Source organism: Armigeres subalbatus, chromosome 2 (genome assembly GCF_024139115.2).
Source record: "Armigeres subalbatus isolate Guangzhou_Male chromosome 2, GZ_Asu_2, whole genome shotgun sequence".
Classification (NCBI taxonomy): domain Eukaryota; kingdom Metazoa; phylum Arthropoda; class Insecta; order Diptera; family Culicidae; genus Armigeres; species Armigeres subalbatus.
In genome coordinates this window covers 378,155,715-378,183,548 of record NC_085140.1, presented here as the reverse complement: position 1 = coordinate 378,183,548, position 27,834 = coordinate 378,155,715, and the positions used below count along the sequence as shown (strand labels likewise).

The 27,834-nt window shown below is 40.0% G+C and overlaps 1 long non-coding RNA gene across 1 annotated transcript; it reads left to right on the top strand.

Annotated features, from left to right (window-relative positions):
- Positions 1-5,120: 5,120 nt before the first annotated feature.
- Positions 5,121-6,345, top strand: LOC134217282 (uncharacterized). Its single transcript, XR_009980976.1, has 5 exons — positions 5,121-5,312; positions 5,372-5,513; positions 5,574-5,706; positions 5,763-5,839; positions 5,899-6,345. It is a non-coding gene; the product is annotated as an uncharacterized LOC134217282 (long non-coding RNA).
- The last annotated feature ends 21,489 nt before the right edge of the window (positions 6,346-27,834 follow it).

The following is a 27,834-nucleotide window of genomic DNA, read 5'->3' as shown; positions in this document are numbered from 1 at the left end:
TTCCTGCAGGAGAATTTTGTATGGTTTTACTAAAACCAAAAGGAAGTTGGAATTTCTGGATGAATTCACAAAGGCCTATTCTAAGAATTTTACGAAGGAACCACTGGAAGAATGTCAAAAGGAATTAATGGTATAATTTTCTAAACTACTCCTGGAGTAGAATGAATTTCCGAAGGAAATTATTATCTTAATGTAAACCAATACCAAAACCAATTTAATGTCAACAATAAAGTTCAATATGATCAACCGTCTAAGACGACGTCTTAAACGGTTGAATACATTCCACTAAAAAGAGCTTAAAATATTTGTTCAATATGACGTTTGGCCTTGTGTTTTGATGTTATGTGTATAAAAAAGTTCAAAAAGTAACGGTAAATGGTTTAAATCGAGATACAATTATCGAACGATTCGCACTCGCTTACGGGTTTTTATCAAATGATTATTTCAATATCTTATCGCGTGAGAGTGGTGTTCATTCACGATTATCCGAAAATTTGATTTTTCCCATCCCTTTTAGTGAAAATATTTCATTTGGTGAGTCACGTGCCCCATCGTGCCTCAGCTTAACTCCGTCTGTGCTTCCATGGTACTATATTATGGTACTATTTATCAATCCTCTGAATTTCATTTTAGGGGCTGTACACTATGTACGTAAGCAATTTTTCTGTGTGTTTTCAAACCCCCATCCTCCCATAAGTGCTTACGTAATTAATGTACGACCCATTAATTAGTTTTTGTGTTTGGTATTTAAATATCGGTGTGTTTCGCGTAAGTTTTCCCATACCTGACCTGTAAGTAATATTAAAACGTCATGCCATCTGTGCCAATTATGCGTTTTCTAATGCTGCTGAAATCTTTTTACAAATTGCAAAACTAAGATTATTAACGATCCTTTTTCATAGATTTAAACATATTGACGATCCAAATTCAGGACCATCCATTTTTTTTTCCGTTGGCTGCTTTAGCGGAGATTTGTATTGAACGAATGTATTCCGTTCATTGAATACTTTGTGAGTCTCCTATTCGAAAGCACCGACCATGTTCGTGCGGTGGAAATAAAATACCGGAAAATAAAACAATATCTCCATACATTGCGGCATCGGTTGGATGGTGACATTGGAGGGAAAATGCATACAAATTGTTTAATTAATAAAATAGGTGAAAAGGCTACGGTTTTGCTCAACCGTACTATTGGATACTAGGTCACAAAATTTGTTGAAAAAAAAAACTCAAAACTAGTTTCCACCAATCAGCATCAGATTGCACACATTTAGAACGAAACGTGCATTCAACAAACGGTATGCAAAACAACATCCATCACAAAAGGTATCATATCTCATAACATTCTTTAAGTCAATGCTTTAAAATTGAATCATAGCAGTTTGGTAGCACTGTTCACATGGATTTGGATTTTATCATTCATTTTTTTTCTAAATTAAATTTTATTATTGAAAACATATCTTGACAAGTGCTGTGCATTCCAACCAGTTGATGTTTAGATTGAAATGGACACAGTTACCAAAACACGTTTCAAGTAGATCTGTTGAAAAGCTATGGGAAGCAACTAGAAGCTACTAGAAGCAACTATTTTCTGAAGGGTGAATGTACCTATTCAAAAGTCAGACCGATTCGGTATACTTATTGCAAAAAAAGAAGAAGTTATATTACCATGTTTAACAGATTAAAATTGCAATAAATGTTCTTTCCTGCAGAAGAGTAATATCTGAGCTAGGAGATTATGTTTAATTTCGGCCAAAACCTAATAAAGCGACGAATATTTTCGTCCAACAAAAACGTTCATCTGGCGGAGTAAAAATCAAACTGTATACCGAAGGCAGTAAATTACGGATGCAAGCCAACGATGAAACGTGAGCCGTTGGCTGGCTGGCTTTTCGGCTTGGGAGAGCTTCGCAAAACTGTGTAGGCAAACCGAGCTTGTGATGGGATGCTTTTGTTTTTTTCGCTGAAACACCCAGTGGAAATTCTATCTCTGTTGTCGGAGGTTTTCCCCGCATTCTGTGTAATTTGCATAATTTCATTTGCTGGAACTTTGAAGTTATGCGGCGACGGTGACGGGTGCGATGAGGGAGCACTTTTTTTATATTCGTCCATATTATATCCATCGGTTCTGCATACCTATTTCGATATCAAATGCATGCACGGTATCAGACGTATTTTCGCTACTGGATTGCCAACTATGGACTAACCATATGTAGGTATTAGTCCATAGCAAGCAAGATAGGGTTGATGGTTGTGGTGTCTTGGCTAAATGCGAGAAAGGCAGTATCACTTCTCGGTGAATTAAGTTGGGTTTTTTTTTGAAAAAGTGGTTTCAAACTGGGTTTGTTTTTTAATATACAACAACTGTAACTGCTATTTCAAAATGGTAGGCACATGATTAATGATATTTTACGTGTAATAAAGAATAGATATTTTTCAATGGGTTGCACATTTCTCAAAATCAATTAAACTTCTCTTCTTCTTCTTCTTCTGTCTACATAAAATGAAATGGTCTGTATTCGTATTCGCATAACTTGAAAACGGCTGGATAGATTTTCTTCATTTCATCAGCAGGAATGTTGGTTATCGTTTCCGACGGGTTTATATGACATTTCCTCATGACATAATTACGAGTAAGGGTGAGTAAATTGTGAAAAACCAAAATTAGCCTCGTATTTTTAGGCAGTTCACAATGTGTATTTTTAGCATAACTAGCATTAGAATTAGTTTTGAGCAATTCACACAAATTCGTAGGTGATATAAGCCAAGATTATTGTATGAGAGTAGCATCACTTTCATCCGTTACCACAGATATTGATTTGGAACTAACCACTATCTTTTAGATAGATGGAAGCAATGCACTCTCCAATAGTCGAGATCTGTCTTGGCCACGTCCTTGCGAATGCTGAGGAAAGGGAAGGATGTTTAGTTAGACACCTACTTAAGAAAAATGCAGAGAACTCTACGACCTCTCATAGATGCCACGGGAGATTTTGGGTTTGTGTGGAAGGTTATAACAGTAGGAATTGTTTTGATAGAACGTGAAACACAGAAAGAACTAAGATAGAGATACAAAGTAAGAAAGGGACGAGTCTGGAATTGAACCCACGACCTCCTGCTGATAAGGCAGAAGAGGTAGACACTAGACCACCGAGCTCGTCCACAACGCATATTTTCAGCATAACTTAGCAAAAAATATTCAAGAAATCTAAATAAAGACAAAATCCTGTAAAATTGATCATAATAGCGATTCGACCGGAAGAACAATGCTAGCGGCACAGCAAGCAAGGTGGATCGATCAGTTGGAAGATCCTCCAGAGACTGCGTGGCTGTTTAATTACAAATAAATACACAGGATGAATACAAATTTTTTTTACGCATGATTCATTCTACAACTTTGACTGATATAAGTTTGCTGCAAACACGATGTAAAATCCATACCTGTTCCCTAATGTATCTTATCGAGAACTAGTTTAGTACATTCCATTCTTCGTTAATTTTGCGGGCAAATATGTAGGGAAGAACCAACTTTTTCTGGCATGCACAAATTTCCCACCGAATAAGCTGTTCCATCAACGGTTATGACCGAGTTTTCCACTGGGTGGTTAAGGGAAAATAATTATGAAATATCCTCAACAAAGAGGCGAAGGCTAAAGAAGTACGAACAAACTATTTTATCAAGACTTTGTAGTTTCACAGTACCCAAGCTGTGGCGAGCAGCTTAATTTCATTAGCTGGGAATGTGCGGTCGAGCAATTGAGAAGGAATGACCAGCTGGTATTTTTCTATTTAATTGACGGGAAGGGATTTGAATTTCATCGCTCCGCCGTTGTTGTTAATTGACTTCTGGCTGATAAAAATCGATTTTGTTCTTGTTTTATATTTGTGTCTCCTTAAATCAATTCCTAAGATAGACCCAACGAATGGTCATGCGTTCATGTACTGACATATAGGTTTTTCTTCATTCAACGAAACTGTCTTTTTATCCATTCCATATTCATGAAGCATGTACAACTAAGCGTGTGATCCGGGTGGAAAAATATTCATATTTGCAGGAGCAAGCTCTCCACCATGTTCTGTTGGAGTATCAAAAACTAAGCATCCGTTCCGAGCCTAAGCATAGAAAATCGTTAGCCGCATTTTCCTTACAAAAAGGATACTAGACAACGTAAGCATGCTGTCGTCCAACGTTGCAACGCGTTGTCACTCTTTGTCTCTGTCGATCTGGGTTATGGGTAAACGATATTCATGAATACGAGGCTTTTCGTGTCGGTAGGATTTTCTTTCGTTTGCTGCTTCGAGGACCGTACCCGAAAAATTCTTTTTTTTTGTTTACCGACCTTCATGAAAAAATGAGTGAAACGATAACCAGGTGTAACAAAGCTTTCTATAAACCAAAAAGAAAATTAATAATAAAATTACCTTATTAACCTTTTGTCTGTGCTTTGGGGTCAATATTTGCGTCTCCTAGGTGCAAATTCACTTCAAAAATCTTGAAAATATGCGCTACAGTGTACTTTTTTCAAAAAACTTACGTTGTCTGTGCTCTGGGGTCAAATTGACCCCAAATTGAAATTGCTATAACTTTTTTAATACTTGGCCAATTTTGGATTTTTGGGGCTGTTTCGAAAGATAATTTAATCATCTTTCAGGTCGTTACCTAAGATTGACTATAGGTGGGTGGGTACATCGCGGGGAGGGGTTTTCGTAAAAAGGGTACGAAAACAGTGATTTTTCGTGATTATTTTATTTATATCTGAAAATCCTACCCATTTTCAACTGCACCTTTTCAAAAAGGTTAAGCAGGAAGGCGTGTGCTTTGATATGAGGAATTGATTAGTTTAAAGCCTGTTCGCTAGGTGGCGGTATATTTGAATTCGTCTGGTGGGAATGGACTGTCATGTGACGGAATAAATAATTGGGAAATTTACAAATAGGCGGCGCTAGCTTACTTGCAATATTCTTGCATATATGAAATATTGCTTTAGCTTGAGATCCCTCGTGTTACATTATATTTCGTTCATCAATATTGATGATTGTGCCTATGACTCAATACGCCAAAAGCACAATATGCCACCACTAAACACACCACACCGCAGCTGAAATAACACCCAGCTCTACATATGAGAAGTTGGTAGCACTCGCACTATCGCTGACGTACCCTTTTGACGGTTGCTACTTCCGTAGATCAATCAGAAGTTGCAACGTGTGACGTACGGTGTGAAAGGCTCTCGTATCAAAACGTATTCTTCGCGGGAAAAAAGTATAAAGACGACTCTGTGAAGCAGTTTTAGATCTTCATCACTGCACAGGTAAAAGCCTCTAGCAGATCGGTCATTGGAAGCCGGTTAACAAGTTTGTCCAAATACAGTTACAGTCGTCACGTGTACTAGCTCGAACCATCGGATAGCCAACAAACCGGAGAGAGGGTGAAGCAGACAATTGCATGTCCGAGCGTTGAAGACCAGGTTCCCAACGACTCCACCGGGGAAACGCCCATAAGAACAAAATAAGTAGGTAAATCAATCGCCAACTTCATTCTCCAGATCAATAACCACAACCCATCCATTCAGAGTCGCGAACATTCCCATCTCCGTTCAGGCAAGAGCGCAGCTGGCCGTCGAGCGCAAGACGAAGAAGATTTCACACCAACCATCTGCCGTACGTTCATATTAAGGAAGGCACAAAACTACAAACTAGAAGCAGGTATAATGAGCACAGTTTAATACTAGAACATTGTTACCAAAACCCGTATCATATAGGCATTCAACAACCCGCACACACAGACGTAGGCTCATCAAAACTCAAGTTCACCGGACAGAGAAGGCCCTCGAAAGAGGTAATTAAACACACACAATGTTTGGTCCACAGATGTACTCATGCAGCCACCCTGTACAGGGCCTTTTGTATCAATTGCAGAAAGCTGCTGGGCAGCAACGTAGTCCAACTATACCAGCAGTAGCCACGCCAACGACACCGGCTCGACGATCGCATAGAGTGATAGTGATTACCCCGACCGGTCACATGGTGTTGTATCCTCGCAGTGCTTTTCGAATTCCAATTGGAATTTAGCAGCAACGACGCTGCCGTGTGCTAGCGAAAGGGAGTGAATGGTGAAGCCGCATGCCGATATATAGTGTGCAAGTTTGTTGAATCCGACTGCAGAAGAGCAGCTGATTATGAATGGTGCACGATTGGGGTAAGATTTGGATCACCTTACGTGCAAGGTTACCCAACAGTGCAGTGATCAGTGATATTCGGTGTGGAGAACTGCGAGGAGAAGAGTGCCGCGGTATACCAGAGGGAATAGCATCAGAAAGAACGCAGAAGCGAGGTGGTAGTGAGTGTGCATGTGGCTCTAACCACCAAGAGAGTGCAGTTGCACCATCGAATGCCGCGCCATCGAGTGGTGCAGAACATGGCGCCCAACTAAAAATCCCACTATAAATTTCAGTCAATTCAATTCGGGCGCGAATATTATATCGTATATTCTTCGTCAGTGAGTGAGTCAAATACGCGGAGTGGAACAGTTCAGTGCAAAATGGATGTGAAACATTTGACAGAAACGGAACTGGATTATGAACTGGCAGTGAGAAGTGTTAAAAATGTGGAGTCCATGAATAGGGATGGCAAGATTGACAACCTTAGGCAGTTGATACGACGTGAACGAAACGCGGTAACTGGCCCAACGTCAGCAGCACACGTACTGGGAGATGGAGATAACATCAACTACTGTCAGCATATGATAAATCGTTTGAAGGAGAGACTCAACAAGGCTTTGGACAACGAGGATGGAGACGAGATTATGGTTTGTCGGTCCAGATTGTTATATTACCGGGAACGAATAACCGTTATAACAGATCCAGTTTACATGCCATACGTAGGAGGAGCAGAGAAGAAGATTGAGAACTGCCTGCAGCAGATATCCAAATACCTTCAAGGCCAAACCAGCGTACCACCCCCCAGCGCGTCTCGTGAGGAATTACTGCCAGAGGAGGAAGAAATTTTACAGAGATTGAGAAACTCTTTTCTACAATCAAGCGTGAATTCAGCAAATAAGGCGAGTCATCAACATGGGAGAGCAACTCAACAACCAGCTGCAATGGAACATCAAATGGATCCAATAGAAAGACAGAATGTAGCAGAAAGCGTACTTAATAGAAGTGAAAATGAGGGAAATGCAGCAGTTGCCAATTTATTTGGCAACATTAATTTATTGCAGTCGATACCACCACCCCCGGCACCACCCCGTTTGTTAACGCCAGGAACTAATAGAGCAGCAGCACATGCACCGAACGTAGCACTGGGAGATGGTAGTCATCTAGATATTCGAGATGACATGATACGTTATCTTTTGCGACGAGAAACAGATCGTCCAGCGACAAACAGCAACAATCCGACAAACAACAACCAATCTCACGGAAGTACCCGACAGCGTTTCTTTCAACCGATCCATAAGTGGCCATTCTCGTATGCGGGAAAACAAAATATTCTTGAGCTGGCAACCTTTTTAAATAGAGTCAAGATCTACGCGGAAACGGAGGACTTAGATGATCAATCCCTGATCAAAGGCATAAAACATCTACTACACGGCCGCGCATTGGAATGGTATTCTCGAAACTACAATCACTTCGTAAACTGGGAAAGTTTTAAGCAGCAAATCAAATCGGAGTTTCTTCCACCGAACTTCTCGCAGCTTATCAAGAGAGATCTCTACTGGCGTTTCCAAGGTCAAGACGAGCCTTTCTCTCGATATCATCAAGACCTTCTAGCACTGTTCGAAGCGGTAGAGCCGGTGCTATTGCAACAAGATAGATTTTTCATTTTGAAGTCTAACTTGAATGCCGAATTCGCAGCTATCGCATCAGCATCCAGGGTCACCACAGTCGCCGGATTAGTGGAGGTATGCAAGGACTATGACAACGCAAAGTTGTTTACCAGGAAGAATAAGGCATCCCAGATTCCCAGAGCAGCTCTAGCAGAACCAAACTTTTCAACCCCCTCAACAAATCGCTCACACAGACCTATGGAGCCGGGTAATACATGGAATCGACAGTTGCCTACACGAACACAACAGTTCAATATTATTGAGGAAGATTCGTTACATAATGTGCAACTCCTGTCAACCGCGACGGAAACAGCAGAAGCCGATGTTGCTTTAGGTGCCTCAGACAACGTACAGCTAGCAGAGTACCAACGTATGGAAGATGAAATTAACGCAGTAAGGGGACCACCTGGTCCAAGGATTTCGCAACAAAGCAACGCAAGATCAGAACGAAGAATAACTATTTCGTGCTGGCAGTGTGAGCAACAGGGACACACATTTCCAACATGTCCAAACCCCAAAACTTTTCTGTTTTGTTATCGATGCGGCAAGAAAAGTTTTACTTCTCGAAATTGTCCAGACTGCTATGCAAGGATGACACAAGCACTTCCAGATTCTGCAATAAGATCATGTCAGGGAAACGGAGCAGCGGGGTTTCTGCAATAAGGGACATAGATTCTCCGATAACACAAAAAGTCCCTAACTTACAAGACATTACTCACTTTCGGAACGTATCTTCCGTAGTTTTCGACACCTCAAGGGGGGATAACCGCCCGTATACTGATATCAACATAATGGGGAAACAATTTCGAGGCCTTCTGGATAGTGGCGCCACTTGCAGCTTAATCGGAGGAAAGCTGACATCGATTGTAATAGAACTAGGCCTTACAAAGTATTCTGTGGAAGGTACCATTAGAACGGCGGATAACACGGCTCACAGAGTATCCTACTACGCATTCCTTCCAGTCGAGTACAATAATCAAAAACACATATTGCCAGTTATTTGTGTGGAACACCTACCGGATACATTCATCTTGGGCATGAACTTCTTCAATCTTTTCGGAGTTACTATACAAATCTGTGGGATAAACTGTTCAGGAGAAACGAGTATGCCATCTATTCAAGCCCTGACCGAATCTCAGCAAAGTGCCCTTAAAAACGCAATAAGTTTATTCCCATCGTCAAAAACATCTGGAAAACTTGGCAGAACGGGCATCTACCTCCACAAGATAGACACCGGGCAAGCAGCTCCTTTCAAGTCAAAATACTATCCACTATCAAAATTTCTGCTCGACGATTTGAATAAGGAAGTCGATCGGATGTTAGCCATGGATGTTATAGAAGAGGCCGTCTGCTGTCCATGGAACAGCCCCACAGTAGCGGTAAAAAAGAAGGACGGATCCATGAGACTATGCTTGGACGCGAGGAAGTTAAACGGCATCATTGTACAAGAAGCATACCCCATTCCGCACATAGCCACCATTATGAAGAACTTAAGCGGTTCACGATATTTGTCCTCAATTGACTTGGAATCGGCCTTCTGGCAGATACCTTTGGAACCAGGTTCCAAGCCAAAAACAGCTTTCACCATTCCACAAAGAGGGCATTACCAATTTAAAGTTGTGCCGTTCGGGCTTTCAACGGCAAGCCAAGCGCTTTGCAGAGTGATGAATCATCTTTTCATAGATTTAGAACCAAAGGTATTCGTGTATCTGGATGACCTGATAATCGCCACAGATACATTTGAGGAACACCTAGAAACTCTGAAGGAAGTCGCTAGGAGGTTAGCGAAAGCAGGACTGACAATAAATTCGGAGAAATCCATCTTTTGTAGGAGAAGTATAAAATATCTAGGCTACGTTCTTGACGAAAAAGGCTGGAATGTTGACAAAGAAAAGACGGAGGCTGTCAGCAGTTTTCCTACTCCCACAACCAAAAAGGAGATACAGCGTTTCCTAGGAATGTGCGGATGGTACAGAAGGTTTATTAAAGACTTTTCCAAGATTGCCACCCCTCTGACCGAGCTAACGAGAGCCAAAGCTAAATTCATCTGGTCAGAAAAAACTGAAGTGGCTTTTAATACATTGAAGCAGCTTTTATGTACAGCTCCGGTCCTTAGTACACCAGACTATACGCAGCAGTTTGCTATTTCCTGTGATGCCAGTGACATCGCTTTAGGAGCGGTGTTGACACAAGAAAAGGACAATGGCGAAAGGGTGATCGCTTACTTTTCCCAGAAACTCTCACCAGCAGAAAGGAAATATTCGGTCACTGAAAGGGAATGCCTCGCCGTCATCCGGGCGATAGAGCACTTCAGAGGATACGTTGAAGGTAGCAGATTTGTGGTATTTTGTGACCACTCCAGTCTCACATATCTTAAGACGATGAAAAATCCTACTCCAATAATGGCCCGGTGGATTCTACGTCTAAACGCCTTCTCTTTTGACATTAAATACCGGAAAGGATCAGCAAATGTCGTACCAGACTGTTTAAGCCGAATTGGTCAAGTGAATGTCATAACCGGAAACTCTAGTGCGAATCCAGATCCATGGTACGAAGAAATATTCCAGAAAGTGCAACGAGACTCGGGTAAATTTCCCGATTTTAGAATAATCGCCGGAAAGCTGTTCAAGAACTGCAAAGTTAAGGACGAGGTGGGAAATTGGTCTCACAGGTGGAAAGAAGTAATCGCTGCAGGTCGGAGAGAGGAGCTACTACGACAGTTCCATGATTTACCAACGGCGGCACACTTAGGACTCGATCGGACCCTTCGAAAAATCCAGTTGGACTACTATTGGCCAAAAATGGCCATGGATGCCAAACGATATGTCAGAGCCTGCGGTATTTGCAAAGCAAGCAAAGCACCCAATACTGTTTTAACTCCTGCGATGGGTGGCATTAAACCAGCCCATCACCCTTGGGAACTGCTATCCATTGATTGGGTAGGGCCTATGGTGAGGTCAAAAAGTGGAAACACGGTCTTGTTGGTTATTACGGACTGGATTACGAAATTCATCATTGCAGAACCATATCGAACTGCCAATGCCAGGCAAATGGCAGCTTTCCTGGAGAAGTACGTCTTCCTACGTTTTTCGACTCCACGCATCATACTGACAGATAACGGATCGCAATTCCTCTCCAACACGTTTCGATCACTTTTGCGTAGATACAATATCCAGCACATGAGAACAGCCTTCTACACTCCTATGTGCAACCCTACGGAGCGAACCAACAGAACTCTCATAACCTGCGTTAGAACACTGCTGGATGATGATCAAAGAGAATGGGATCAGAACCTACAACAAATTATCTGCGCAATTAACACCGCTAAGCATGAGACATTGGGATGCAGCCCATATTTTGCGAATTTCGGGCGTAATCATGTACTTTTCACGGAGCAATATCCTTGTGCTGACCTCAACGTACCCAACAATGCACAGGAAAGTCAGGCAATCCGCTTGAAAGGAATTGAAAGCATCCGCTCGTTTATTATCGATCGCATCAAATCAGAACATAACAGAAGCAAAAAGCGATATGACTTAAAGCAGGGTGGCCAGTGAATTTTGAATTTCAAATTCCCGGTTATTTCCCGGTTTTCTCCCGGTATTATGGAAAATTTCCCGGTACAAAAAATATATAAGTATTAGAAAAAAAACAAAAATCCACGAATTCATAAATATTAAAAATAGAAAAGAATTTCCATATAAACAAATATACACCCAATTTTGTTTTTACACGGGCGAGAAAAAAATCCTATACAAAATATTTGCAAAGTTGCTCCATTTTGCATGATTCGTCGAGAAATCATAACACTTTTTTTAAACGGATTTTCAAATTTTGAACTGAAAACTTTTTTACGCGGAACGCATCCCCTGTGTAAAAAAAAGAATCGGGTGTACTGCAACTGCAAAATTAAATGTAGAAGAGTTATTTTTGCTGACTAAATAATACTATTTTTTTACTTAATTCGTTTGATTTTTTTATTCTAGTAAGTATGAACTCATGACAAATTATTTAGACATTGCGATTCTGCAGAAAAATATCGAAATATATAAAAAAAATTAAATGTTTAAACATCTCCTATGTATCGCATTCATTCAAATCAATCAACAATTTGATAATAAACCTTATTGTTACGTAAGAATATAATTGTGAACCCCCGGCTACCCTGTGTGTATGATAAGACATTATTTGTATATGTGTATCAATTTTAGGTTTTATTTTAGTCAGTTGAAAATAACGATGCAACAGCACGGATGCGACAGAATCACATTTTCTGTTGCTGAAATAGTAAAAACACCGAAGATGTGAGTACCTAATTATTTATTGCATTCGATGTCGTATTTATTAATATGTATTAAATATAGCTTTATAGCATGATGCAAAATACAAAATACAATAAATACAAATTAATTTATTGCCGCGCTGAAAGATCGGTGACTTCTGTGCTGTTCGCAACACTATAAAGATCTTCGATCTTGTCTTCGACGCGTTTTGTTCATCATGGTGATTCCATGGATGGCGCCATAGGATTGAACAATGCGACCAAATTTTAATATAGATTTCCACCGCGAGATGCACGGCGATCTGCCGAATCGTTGCTCACTCGGTCCGACATAACCCGCCAAACTAAGGAACATCATCGAATAAAGACGCACAAGAGATACGTTTCGTTGACGCGGGCAGAAGTTTCAATGCGAGAGATGGGTTGCTGCTGTAACAGAGAACAATAAGCTATCACTGGACACTGGACAGATGTTTACAACGTATACTGGACAACGCGGAGCGGCATCAATCAGACCGTTCTACAAAGCGATATTGCACCGTAGGGTCATGAACAGAGCAGCACCAACGCACGTCCCACAGGTAGAAGTTCAAACGCATCTTCCAACGTAATAACAGTTCGTTAGTTCGACTATGCAGCTATATACTCAAAATTCTCACGCAAGAACATCTGTGTGTGATGTACAAAATTAGTAAAACTTTGATATGTAGCTTACTCAAAGTGTTACGGGGGGGAATGTTACGTGAGAATGGAATTGTGAGCCCCTGATCATAAGTAGAATTAGAAATGTGATTTATTTGTGTGTGAATTCATCTTCGGTGTTGTTTTGCCTGCTAATCGAATAAAACAGAAACAATGAAGCGACAGCACGGGAGTGACGGAATTGAAGTTTCCGTTGCTTAAAAAGTGAAACACCGAAGATTTTTATAGCGCCACGGTGACTTCCGTGCTGTCCGCAACCCTTATTTTCTAAGAACATGTGAAAGTCCATATTTTTGTTAACGTTTGAAAGTATAGTTCGTCCGTAAACAAGAATACCGAACCTAAACCTCATATGATGTCACGAATTAATATAATGTGTAACTGTGAATCAAATTTCCATCGTCACAACTCTTTGATGCATCATGAGGATCGTCAAAGACATTTTTTTTGTTGAATACAAGATTATTGTTGAAAACGAAAATGGCTTTGGAAATGTTTCAATATTTGAAATAAAAGAGGAGGGATACCACATATATTTATTTGGACAAATTGGAGAACCTAAAAGGAATCGATTGAGATAATTAAAAATTAAGGAAAGTTCAAATTAGATTTAACCCTTAAATGCGCAATGTTGTTTTAAAACAACAAACCGAAAATACGTTTAATGTTAATAATTTCAATGGTTATTTACGTTAAAAATATTTCCGACGATTTCTAAAAAAATCGCCTTGTGCCTTTAAGGGTTAATACAAAAAATCGGTGCAATCAAAGCTGATTGCTCATGTTCCGGATATGTATAAGTAACCCGGAGTTGTAATTAATTACTATGTCTGAAACTCAACTTTGGTCAACTTGGTTGAATGGGATATTTAGGGTCTTCATAAATACATGACCTACATTAGAAATTTGTAAACTCTGAAATGGAATAAGCAAATTAGCCTACCAATTTACTGCACTATTTTTTACAAAGAGACAAATCTCGGGTAATTATTCAAAATGACGTATATGATTTTTTAAACAAATATTCAAACGTAGATTTATCCAATCTGATGGCACTCCCATGCATACCAACACCACCAAGCCAAAGACTTCCTCTACCTGTCTGTGGTGATGGTTTGCTTGGGAGTGCCATCAGATTGGATAAATCTACGTTTGAATATTTGTTTAAAAAATCTCCTACGTCCTTTTGAATAAGTACCCGAGAAATGCAGATTTGAAAATTTTCCCGGTGGTTATTAAATTTCCCGCATATTTCCCGATATTTTCCCGGTGATTTTCAATTCCCGGTTTTTTTCCCGGTTCTCCCGGTTTTCCCGGTTCGCTGGTCACCATGGACTTACGAACACGTACAACGACTTTCGCCGTTGGAGATTTGGTCTGGAGACGATCATTCACACCTTCTTCAGCTGCGGAGGCAAGGACTAAGAAACTTGGACCTAAATTTATTCCTAGCTATGTCAGGGAGCTCAAGGGACAGAATAATTATTTGCTAGAAGATGTGAAGACCTCAACGAAAGGTGTCTATCACGCCAAAGACATCAAACCTGACTAAAATCAAAGCGTTCCCCAAGCTATGTATACTACTTTTCAGTAAACGATGAACCACAACTTCAACAAAACACGCATTGCGGAAACTTACTTTGAAACATGCAGCATTGGAAGAACTCTTGGTCTTGACAACTGTGGTATTCGCCGGCTTGGTCGCCGTAGTTGCAAGCAAAATGACATGCTCCATGCAACACGGGAGGACATAAAACAGGACCAGCACTCACAGACCTCGTAGACTTCGGCTCATCTCTAATGAATGTTCAGTATTAACCCGTTCGCGAATCGACGATAAATCGCCATCCTCCAGGTTATGAGGGTAATATCCAGCTATGTAGGCAACACACCTCAAGTTGCTAACCAAGAAACCAAAAGGACCCACAAAAACCGCGGATTGACTTGAGGCCCCAAAACTTTATCGAAACCTCGTCATCCTAAGCCGGCAGCCCAAAACACATCCAAGCTCCCTAGTTCAGCTATAGTGAGACAACCCTACAAAGACGTGAAAAGATAAACCAGATGCTCAACAGGCTGGTTTAACATCGGCAGATACGTCTAACACATCTTGAGAACTTCGCACATCCCTAAACAATATTAAGACTCACTCACTCGCGCCCAATTGCCCATAATTTGTCAAGAATTTATGCTCAAAAGTGCGGTCGAATAACGCGCTATCGAACAAGAAAATATTCAATAACGAACGAATTATTGTTCATAAACCATAACAAATGGCAAGCTACTGTAATAACGAAGACTTTTGTTAGTCCCTAAGTGTAGTACTTAAGAATATTCTTTCTGTAGTGGTTACTATAGACATGTAATAGCTCTTGCAGTTTTGTCACTAACAAGTAGTGAAAGCAAGCATTTTCTTGAGTTAGCTGTAAGATTTTGTTTTGGTCAAAACTACAATATTAAGATTCAAGTTCCAACCAAGGAGATGATTTGTTGAATCTTAATCAACTAGAATTAGTAACAGTAGCATAGGGTTGAGCTCAAAAATCAAAGTTAACGAAATTTTTGTGAACGCCCCAGCTAGGCTCGTTCACAAAAATTTCGTCGCGCCTGTTCATACGTTGTGTTACATTATATTTCGTTCATCAATATTGATGATTGTGCCTATGACTCAATACGCCAAAAGCACAATATGCCACCACTAAACACACCACACCGCAGCTGAAATAACACCCAGCTCTACATATGAGAAGTTGGTAGCACTCGCACTATCGCTGACGTACCCTTTTGACGGTTGCTACTTCCGTAGATCAATCAGAAGTTGCAACGTGTGACGTACGGTGTGAAAGGCTCTCGTATCAAAACGTATTCTTCGCGGGAAAAAGTATAAAGACGACTCTGTGAAGCAGTTTTAGATCTTCATCACTGCACAGGTAAAAGCCTCTAGCAGATCGGTCATTGGAAGCCGGTTAACAAGTTTGTCCAAATACAGTTACAGTCGTCACGTGTACTAGCTCGAACCATCGGATAGCCAACAAACCGGAGAGAGGGTGAAGCAGACAATTGCATGTCCGAGCGTTGAAGACCAGGTTCCCAACGACTCCACCGGGGAAACGCCCATAAGAACAAAATAAGTAGGTAAATCAATCGCCAACTTCATTCTCCAGATCAATAACCACAACCCATCCATTCAGAGTCGCGAACATTCCCATCTCCGTTCAGACAAGAGCGCAGCTGGCCGTCGAGCGCAAGACGAAGAAGATTTCACACCAACCATCTGCCGTACGTTCATATTAAGGAAGGCACAAAACTACAAACTAGAAGCAGGTATAATGAGCACAGTTTAATACTAGAACATTGTTACCAAAACCCGTATCATATAGGCATTCAACAACCCGCACACACAGACGTAGGCTCATCAAAACTCAAGTTCACCGGACAGAGAAGGCCCTCGAAAGAGGTAATTAAACACACACAATGTTTGGTCCACAGATGTACTCATGCAGCCACCCTGTACAGGGCCTTTTGTATCAATTGCAGAAAGCTGCTGGGCAGCAACGTAGTCCAACTATACCAGCAGTAGCCACGCCAACGACACCGGCTCGACGATCGCATAGAGTGATAGTGATTACCCGACCGGTCACATGGTGTTGTATCCTCGCAGTGCTTTTCGAATTCCAATTGAATTTAGCAGCAACGACGCTGCCGTGTGCTAGCGAAAGGGAGTGAATGGTGAAGCCGCATGCCGATATATAGTGTGCAAGTTTGTTGAATCCGACTGCAGAAGAGCAGCTGATTATGAATGGTGCACGATTGGGGTAAGATTTGGATCACCTTACGTGCAAGGTTACCCAACAGTGCAGTGATCAGTGATATTCGGTGTGGAGAACTGCGAGGAGAAGAGTGCCGCGGTATACCAGAGGAATAGCATCAGAAAGAACGCAGAAGCGAGGTGGTAGTGAGTGCGCATGTGGCTCTAACCACCAAGAGAGTGCAGTTGCACCATCGAATGCCGCGCCATCGAGTGGTGCAGAACAAGGCGCAGTGAGTAGGGGCCCCTAAGTGATAAGTAGCGAAGACGTTCGCTGAAGTTAGCACTACGGTGCTGGAAGGAGGTAGGCTTAGCTTGTAAGAAAAAAATGTTACAATACAATCATGTACCACATTTCTTGCGTTGATTGTCATGCATTATGAGCAAAATTCCTTGATTGTCTCTTAGTCGCATTGGTCTAGCGGGCATACATTAGATTGGCAATTATTTCTCGTATTGGGTTTCTTGATGCTTAGTGTGTGGAGTTAGAGAACACACGCAACACTCGTACCTACACTAGGGTGTCCCAAAATTGGACAAAGTCTGGGATTTTGGGGGCTCAACCTTCAAATGAAAGCTTAGGGTAAAACAAAAGAAAAATTGTTTTACGACAACTCTGGGAAATGACGTTTAGGGGTGGCCCCGACGCGTTTTATGAAAAAAGTGCATTTTTTATAGGTAACATCGAAAATACCGGTATATCGGAAAGAAATTCAATGAAACCCATCCATTTTATATTTTTTACATTTAACTTAGGGTCTATACTTTATGGTAAAACTTTGATACCGCATGTTTTAGGTCTATATATTTTTCAGTGATGCTTTAAATGCCCAAAAATGATGAATTTTTCTTAATATTTTTTTATTAATGCATCCAAAACGGGTATCAATCATGATGCTTTCGAAGCTAGATATACATAGAAAGATGGGGAATTTTTTAACGAATATTTTGCTAAAAATAGCAACTTTCTATCTCTATCCGTTTAAAAGTTATTCACGATTTACTGCAGCTTGGAAAAAGACTTTTTGAAATTTCGGATCATAATACCTGGATCATGTTTAAGTAAAAAAAACGCCTACTTTTCCATACCAACCAAATGAGCGCTTTAATAACCAATATAGTATTCATATGAGTTGCATAAAATTGATTTTAATACTTATTTGAGTGTTATAATGGAAACCCAACGATGGACCAGCAGTAACAAGACTGACTACAAATTGTTCAGTTAGTCTGGGTGAGTGCTCAAATAGATTGATGAATATGGTTTTAAAACTACCCATAGGTAGGTTCAGTTTTCGTGTCATGGATTGTCGAGCTGTGCAATGTTTCTCGATAACATGGAAATTAGTTGTTTTGTGACCATCTTGATTTTTTGCAAGAACGATCATGTGAAGCAAATCCAACTAGATCATTTTGATATCTATTTGTCATATTTTACGCCATATAGAAGCTCATTTTACGCCATTGCAAAAAATAGTGTGTGCAACTAATTGCAAAACTCGATTTTATCAGCACTCGTAGTATTTATCTCATTCGGCAAGCCTCGTTGGATAAACGTACAACCATGCTGATTAAATCATCTTTTTGCAACTAGTTACATAAATTACTATTATCATTATTATTTTATAATGCATATTGAAATATTTGGCATCTACCATCTACGGAATCTCTGGAAATAAGAACAATCTACACTAATTACGAACTATTTCGCCTACCAATGATAAATTGATTGCATCGATAAATCGGGACCAAAATGATCCAGCCGGATTAACTTCACATGATCGTGCTGGTTAAAAAATCAAGTTGGTCAGAAAACAATAAATTTCCATGTTATCGTGAAACATTGCACAGCTCACCAAACCATGAAACGATAGCTGAACCTACCTATGGGCAGTTTTGAAACCATATTCATCAATCTATTTGAGTACTCACCCAGAATAACTGAACAATTTGTAGTCAGTCATGTTACTGCTGGTCCATCGTTGGGTTTCCATTATAACACTCAAATAAGTGTTAAAATCAATTTCATGCAACTCATATGAATGCTATATTGGTTATTAAAGCACTCATTTGGTTGGTATGGAAAAGTAGGCGTTTCTTTACTTAAACATGATCCAGGTATTATGATCCGAAATTTCAAAAAGTCTCTTTCCAAGCTGCAGTAAGCCGTGAATAACTTTTAAACGGATAGAGATAGGAGGTTGCTATTTTTAGCAAAATATTCGTTATAAAATTCCCCATCTTTCTATGTATATCTAGTTTCGAAAGCATTATGATGGATACCCGTTTTGGATGCATTAATAAAAAAATTTAAGAAAAATTCATCATTTTTGGGCATTTAAAGCATCAGTGAAAAATATATAGAGCTAAAACATGCGGTATCAAAGTTTTACCATAAAGTATAGACCCTAAGTTAAATGTAAAAAATATAAAATGGATGGGTTTCATTGAATTTCTTTCCGATATACCGGTATTTTCGATGTTACCTATAAAAAATGCACTTTTTTCATAAAACGCGTCGAGGCCACCCCTAAACGTCATTTCCCAGAGTTGTCGTAGAACAATTTTTCTTTTGTTATACCTTAAGCTTTCATTTGAAGGTTGAGCCCCCAAAATCCCAGACTTGGTCCAATTTTGGGACACCCTAACCTACACTCAAGTTGTATTCGGCAACATTGTTCAGGATGTCTAGCACTACAAAGCGGTGCTCAATATAATGAGTACGTCTTCCAATTTTTTAATTTGTGCGATAAGAATATTTACACTGAGGAGAATTCTATATATCGGAATATCTTAAGTAGTCCAAAATAATGAATTCAAATATACCACCACCTGGCGGTCGAGTTCTAAACTTATCAACGCCTCATGCCAGAGCACATGCCTTCCTGCATAACCTTTTTTAAAAAGGTGCAGTTCAAAATGGAAAGGATTTTCGGATATAAGTAAAATAATCATGAAAAATCACTGGTTTTATACCCTTGTTCACTAAAACCCCTCCCCGCGATGTACCCGCCAAGCAATAGTCAATCGTTGGTAACGACCTGAAAGATGATTAAATTATCTTTCGAAACAGCCTTATAAATCAAAAATTGGCCAAACATTAAAAAAGTTATAGCAATTTCAATTTGGGGTCAATTTGACCCCAGAGCACAGACAACGTAAGTTTTTTTGAGCACAGACAGAAGGTTAAGTTCTCAATAAACACACTTCTTTGGTGGTACAATAATTAAGTCATAACTTTGGAAAGTGATATCTGACCATTAGTTTTATGCGTAAATGCTACTGTATGACAAATTTTCTAATAGCGTTCTTACCTGAAGCAAGTGCAGTGGCGCCGGGAGTTGGTGGTATGCATGAAAATATCTAGGTGGGACAATCGAAGTACATCGTCTTCTATTATATTTACCGTCGAACTTCGTCTCGACAAAAAAATGTTTCTTCAAAATTTGAGTTTCATTTGTATGAGGACCTCCTCTTTTAGTGCAGGGAGCTGCTTGGACTCGTACACATTCGCTGAATTTGTGTTCAAGTGTCTCAAGTGCACCGTCGCAGTGCAGGTAGTTTTCTCTGTCAGTGCTGTTTATTCGGAACATCAGTCTCCGATGCTCCAGTTTCGCATTCACCAGAAGGTAGAAGGTGTTACGCTGGGTTGAAGACAGACCTCGCATTGCAATATTTGTCCAAATTTGTTGCCAATTCTCCGTTGGATGCTGACGCGATATTTTTGGTTCTTATGTTTGCTCAACGTATAATTTGTAGAATAACGTAGAATAAAAGATAGAACGTAGAATAAAAGATAGTTGGAAAGGATCAGCTTTAAACATGGACAGTCTGGGTTGGGATTGACTTGGGAGAGGAGGGATTTGTAAAAAGCCGATAGCCTGTTGAAGAGTAGATCTTTGCATTTAAAAGCAGGCAAATGTAGTTGCATACCTGCAGATTTAACGTTTCCGCGCGAGCTGATGCATTGGCTCCCTTGCTGGAATTTTAAAGAAGAGGAAAAAAACCAACGTAGCCGTCAGCTTGGCGATGTGTACAGCATTCGGTGAAAGAATCGAAGCGAGATAACAGATCTTCGAAGAGCCGAAAGTGTTGAGCAATATTACCTTTTGATGCAAGATGAGCGTACGCAGTAGACTGGCCCAGATTAGTATGGGGAGAAAAAAATGTTGTCGAATTCCACGGGCACCCCCAGAATTGTGTCATTGGGAGAGAAAATCAATCTTTGAAAATTTCAGCTCAATCGCTTGTTGCATAAGCTGGCGCATTTGATTTGAAGTTTGTATGGGGATTCAACCAAAATGTATGGGAAAATACACCTCCGTCACTCATTCGATCTGGAAATCGGTTCTCATTGCTCGATTGACCTCAGAATTGCAAAAACGGCAGTTGGTATGCGACAGAACAATTTCACAGAACATTGCATGATGATTAAATGAACTTTTATATAGTTTTCGGCTGATTTATTAGGAGCTGATTTGTGTATTTTTGGATTTTTGATCGAATCGCATCAAAGGTACCTTTGGTACAAGGTACAAGGTTCGCCGCGTGCAATTTTGAGAAAATCAGACAATAAAAGTGTCAAGTTGTGACGTTGCTAAACGACTAATAGTCGCACCCGATAATCTTCCGATAATCTTGCTCTTATCTAGCATTTTACGTGCGGTAATGGCTGCCACAATTTAACTCATGTGCTGGTAGAGTGCAATCTATTTGACATTTGGCTTGTGTCGTTTGACATCGCAGTGACCATCATCACTATGAATGAATCATTATGATGGTGGAATCTTATTGTTTTTGTGTCAAACTGAGTTCGATAGTGGCGGCTATTAGCACTCGTAAAATGCTGTACATGACCAAATTAACTGGGATAAGCAAACTTTTGGAGAAATTAAATAAAAATAAAGATATTGTAACTCTGTTAATTGACATCCAATTATAACAATTTAGGGATGCCTGAACCGGAGATTTAATATTGTCTCACAGTATCCAGCACTTTACGAGTGATAATGGCCACAACAATTGAACTCAGTTTCTGGCAGTGGAAACAGTTTGAGGTTTGGCTTGTGTCGTATGAGCTTGAGCTTGATTGACTGCCCGTAGTTGCTACTCCATTATGACCAGATCAGCTGTTTTTGCCCAGAGAACCAACAGATGTTTGCTTGGGACGTTTGTTAGGCCACACTGGCGCCTGCCACATCAGAATGCAAGTCAATGTCAAGCCCACTGCAAGCCGAATATATCTCTACACTTGCCACGAGTTCACGCAGAATTTTACGTACGAGGACCAGAGGTTCGTCTTGGTTAACGAGCTGCTAATGTAGGAGAAAGCAGATGATAGAATTTCTTAACGAGCTTTGTCGTTCATTTCCAATTCTAGCAGTTTCTACTTGAATAGTCAAGTTGAAGGTATAGTATAGATATGCAGACGGTATGGAAGTCCATTTCCAGTTCTGGCGATTGCTAGAACATGATAAATATAGAGAAAGATGCAAAGTAGGAGAATGGAACGATCTCCTGCGTATGAGGTAGAAGCAGTAGCCATAGGACTACCAAGCTCTTCCATTGAAGTTTAGCTTGTGTCGTATGACACAAAAACGATAATATGTCATCAACATAATGATAAATATTCATGATGGTGTTGATTCTCAGGTGGCGGCCATTGCCACACGTAAAATGTTGAATTTTTGCATGGCCGGCTAAGGTCCTTTGAGAAATAAGTTGATCAGAATCCGAATGAAAACACACATTACGGACCGTCTCATTTACCGAATTAAAAGTGCCAATTCGAAGATTAAAAAAACACCCGGTCTTAAAAAAAGCCTGGTGCCACCCAGCAAAACTATCAAAACATGAATCTATCAAAAGTAATTTTGCTCTGCAAGCAAGGTTATTCGATAATTATTGAACTGCCACTATGCGATATGAGACAGCGTCTAAACACACCTACTTTCAGTTGACGAAATCAATTCATCTGTTTGATCTTGACGCATCAGCCCTTTGTTTACATATTGATATAGTTATCAGGCAGATTGACAATTATTTGGTATTGTGACAAAGACTATAGTGCTGTCCAATGAGAGCTTGAAGTAGCTGTCATGTCCTGCTTATGCCCATTTGTTGACAAAAAAGAACGAGCAGGACGAGAACAACTTCGAGCTGCTCATTGGACAGCACTTATGTAACCTTTGCGCTAGCGAAGCATGTGTTTTTGAAATAAACGAATCAGTTACAGAGACAATTGTAATAAAACGTATTTTAAATGGTGCGCTTTTTCTTTCAACAACAGCCAAACATAAAAATAAAACTGTTTATTTTTGCCTTTCTCGTACAACAAAGTTGTACCGAAAGGCTATCATTTCACAACGAAAACGAACTTTTTATAGAAGCCTCGGAGACCCATAGTGTTATATACCAATCGACTCAGCTCGACAAACTGAGCACATGTCTGTCTGTCCGTGTGTATGTGTGTGTGTATGTGTGTGCACAAAAGCTAAGAAAAACATTAGACAACTTTTCTTATAGTAATCCTCAACCGATTTCCTCGCAACAAGTTTCATGCGATAGGGGGCAAAGCCTAGTTGATCACTATTGAATTTGATGACGATCGACCGTTGCGTTTGAAAGTTATAAAGAAAATGGTACATCGAACCATATTAGCACCATATAAGGTTGGTGTCTTGGCTAAATGCGAGAAAGGCAGTATCACTACGCGGCGAATTAAGTTGGATTTTTATTCAAATTAAATCTGCCCACGAGCGATATTGTCGCATGTGTCAGTGTGTTCCGTGCTTAAAGCTACAGCTTGACAGCCAGCACCAAGTTTAGCACCAAGTTTTCGGCTTCAATCGCATTGTATGCAGATGACAGCCGTTTCAGGGGGCTGGTATAAACTATAGATAGTAGAATCTATAGATGAACGAAAGCATGGCTGAGTCGTTTTTTTTTACCGTGAACACGCGCCTATGACGTCACAGCCCTTAGCATTTCCATTGAAATCGTGACGTCATGCTCGTTTGGAGACACGTTTGACAGTTCGTTTGGAGACAGAGGATTTATCTTCGCTCATCTATATATTCCACTATCTATAGTATAAACTGCTAGATTTGCCCGAAAAAAAAACGATTAAAAACTGATCGCGGAGCGAATGTGCGAATGCACCGGCAGCAGCAAACTAATAAGTAGGGTGGCTCAAAAAATAATTTTGCTTCGCCACGCTCAGTTGATTATGATTTATAAATTGGGTGTCATCCAATGGTTTGGGCTGGTTTGAATAGGCTTACCGTGCGCAGGTCGTTTCAGGTTTGTATGACAGTTGATATGGCGAGGTTGAATTTAACATTATTCTGATTCTGGCACTCCGTCATTGGGCGATGGCGAGGGGGGAGACCATATGACGGGATGAAATATTTAAGAGCTTCAACTCCATAGACAATCCATATTGAATGGTCGTTCCAATAGTTGGGAGTCGATTTTAATCGAGGTTTCGATTCTTTCGCATGAAAATTAGGCTTCTCAGAAGGCATCAGTGAAACGGGCAATTCAACAAAATACCCAGAATTTGTCTGTGATATCTATCGCACCAGGGGCAGATACTTCTAGTCTAGTCTAGTCTACACTATCGTACCAGGGGCAGATACTTCATACAAAAAGTGTGACATAAGGGTGAGTGGAGTATAAAATACTATATTTGCGTTACGTAATCAATGGATCTTTCCTGCGGTGCGGTTTTCGTTCAGTGAAGTCTCTGGAATGTTGCTTTCAGCTATGTGGGTTCTCTTTTCGCCAGCGTTTGGAGGGAAAGCGCCGTAGTCAGTGTAATAAAAGGTTTAGTTTCCCATTCTAGTTTTCATACAAACTTGAACCGGCTTGCGCTCAACCAGTTTTTGTTCAAATCGGGACACTCGGAGCATGGGACGGAATCGAGCGAGCGTGATGGTGCTGGGTCATTTTTTGAACCACCCTACTAATATTCTTTGTTTTTTATAAATGCGACACCAATACTACTACAGTATATGAAAGTTTTTACTGTACCAATACTATCAAAGCTTTGTTTTGGTACTCAACCCACCTTCACCTTAAGCAATACTTATACTTTCGATACGGAATGGATTGCAAATCATCAAAACATGGCGCTAGAGGATTCGGTAAATATTTCTATGTATTTATATGTATCTCTGAATCTTGATCTTGAATCTTGAATGATTGATTAATCAAATAAATATTTATATATTCGCAGGGTATTCAAGTCAAGTGGCAGCGTGGGATTTTTTTTTTCACTTTTGTGTGAACAAATATTTGTAGGATTCAGCCGGCCGAAACGAACCCAACAAGGTACCGGGGGAAACCATCTCATCGGTCAATTTCAGCCATCTTAACCAGTGTGAGCCAGGAAAGGTAAGGCAATAATGTTCGTCATGTGCAAACAAAACTATAATGATTGAATTATTTTCATTTCAGGATTCATAAACTTTAACATCATGAAGGGAAAAAGCATTACGGTGAGAAGATCACGGGCTCAACCGAGGGGAAGACCCAGATATGTCGGAAAACTCCGAAAAAGTTGGCATATCGTGTCGGCTTTTGTCGTCGTTTAGCGGAATATGCCGTCTTTTTGGGACTTTTCCGCTTGGAAAAAACTTATGTTGTTCCCCTCAGATTCAACATTCACGTTTAATTTCCAACAATAAATATCATTAATATCTAAGTTGTTGATTATGTGTACTTTTATTTCAATCTTCTCTGAAAAATGTAAACCAATATAACACTATAAACAACAATAATAAAAAACATTATCGAATCTAATAATTTTATTATTATTTTTCTTTTGACGTTCATACGACAACCGCATGGATGTTATTCAAAATCTAATATTATGTATTCGGTATTGACATGGAATGTATAAGTTTTGAATTATGGTTTTATTAAGGGGTAACTCATAACTTTCATCCCAATAACGCATATATTTTATAAAGAAAACGCAATGGCAAAAATGTATGTGTTCCGCGGAATACATTTATTAGGAAATTTTTTTTTCGTGTAGGAATATTTTTTTCACCGGTGTCCATTTTGAAAATTTTGTATTGCTTATCGCCGAAAACGCCAAGGTCTGCTTCAGAAGGCCTATGCATACAATTTATCAACTGAATTCATTGTTTCAAGCTTAATTTCTCAACTTGCCCGTTTTGCCCACACACTGGGTCGTATGAATAAAAAGTAGTAAGATAAACTTTACTACATTTTCAGTAGTAAACGTCACTTGTGGAACATGTTCGTATGAATAAAAGAGACTTTACTACACTACACATTTCGAACATACTACAAACAACTGATTCGGTATGAATAAAACAAGAGTTTACTACTGATTTCTTGTAGTCTGCTCAAGACGTTGCTACTCATGTTTCAAAGGCAGATTATTCATCAGAATCGAAGCGAATCGGCTTTGTTCTTGAAAATAGAAATCCAATTTAGGGAAAATAAACAAAACAGACATGTCTTTTGTTGATTAGCCGCAAAGAAATGATGAAATCATCATCGTCATTATGGGGTCTATTTTGTTTTGACGTTTCTCCGTGTAGTAAATGGTAGTAAACTGTAGTAAAGGCTTAGTTCGAATGTAGCATATGCCATAAGTTCGAAAATGTTTTATTCATATCAAACATGTAGTTTTTCTGTGGACTTTATTTATGAGTAGATACTACAAGCGTTGAATTTGGCTACTTTTGATTCATACGACCCACTGTGTCTATTTCATCCGCAAACTTTAAAGGCTCCCCCAGACCTAAGCGATTTTATCGCCGCGACGGCGACTACTAGTCGCCGCGACTTTATCGTTGAGTCGCTGCAAGCAATGTTCTATTTACGCTTCCATACCAACGGCGACAGAATCGCTGTCGCCAAGCGATAGAATCGCGTCGCGACTGTCGCGTCGCGTGTGTTTGGGGGAACCTTAAACCCGAGATTTTGTATTGATTTGATTTTTCTTGATTTTCATTATCATATAAATCACCTTTCCCCTGAATTGACTTCAAACCAACGTACACAGCAAAAACAGTTGTTGATTATTACATTCGAAACAGATGCACATAGTCTATTCCGTCAGAGCTGTGATATTACACTCTTTCGATGTAGGGGGGGGGAAGACGGCTTTGGCAGGTTTTGTTCTATTATTGTCAGGGTTTTTTTTATGACTGATTATGCTCAAATTTGGTATTTTGGCGGTATTGCGGTATTTTGGTAGGAATCCTTCTGAAATCTATTTGAGTTTCTTTAAAAACTCGTTAGTATAGTCCGAAGAAAATCCTTTCGCGTGATTCCGACGGGAATCCTTTTTGATCCCGACGTCATTCTTTTTTGATACCGACGGCATTGCTTTTTGATCCCGACGGCATTCCTTTTAGGATGCCAACGATTATACTTTTGGAACCACAAAAGGAATATTGTTTTGATCCCGATGTAAATCTGTTTGGGATTCCGGTGGGTACCCTTTTTGGATTTTGATGAGAATCGCGCCGGGACACCTTCCAGAGTTCCATTAGAAGTCATTCCGGGATTCCACTGGGAATACTTCTGGGATTCCGTTAAGTTCATTCCAGGATTTAGCTATGAATCGTTTCAAGATTCTATTGGGAATTCTTCAGGGATTTCATAGAAAATCCCGCTTTTAATCTTCCGGGATTTCGCCGGGAAGCCTTCCCAAGTAACCAAAAGTTCATTTAAAACGTACTCTTAATGGAACTTTTGGTTACTTGGGTTATATGATTTCGCTTGGAATTTTTCCGGGATTTCGCTACAAAACCTTCTAAGATTCTCCTGAGAATCCTTCTGGGATACCGCTGAAAATCTTTCATAAAATCAGCTGGGAATACTTTCGGAATTACAATGGAAATCCTTCCGGGACTTCGCAGATATTTTTTTTGAAATTCGGTATAAAATACGATTTTGCCGGGAAGCCTTCCATGATTTCGCTGGGAATCCTTCCAAGGATTTCGCCGGGAAAACCTTCCGGAATTTCGCCTTGTAAGATATACCGCTGGGGATACTTACAGAGTTCCACTGGAATTCCGAAGATAATTTATTTGAGATTCGACAGAAAATCCATCCGAGATCTTTCTGGGATTTCTTTCTAGGTTTTGCAGAGAATCTTTCCTAGATTCCGAAGACAATTCTTCCGGGATTCCACAGATATTTATAACGAAATTTTGTTGAATCCCT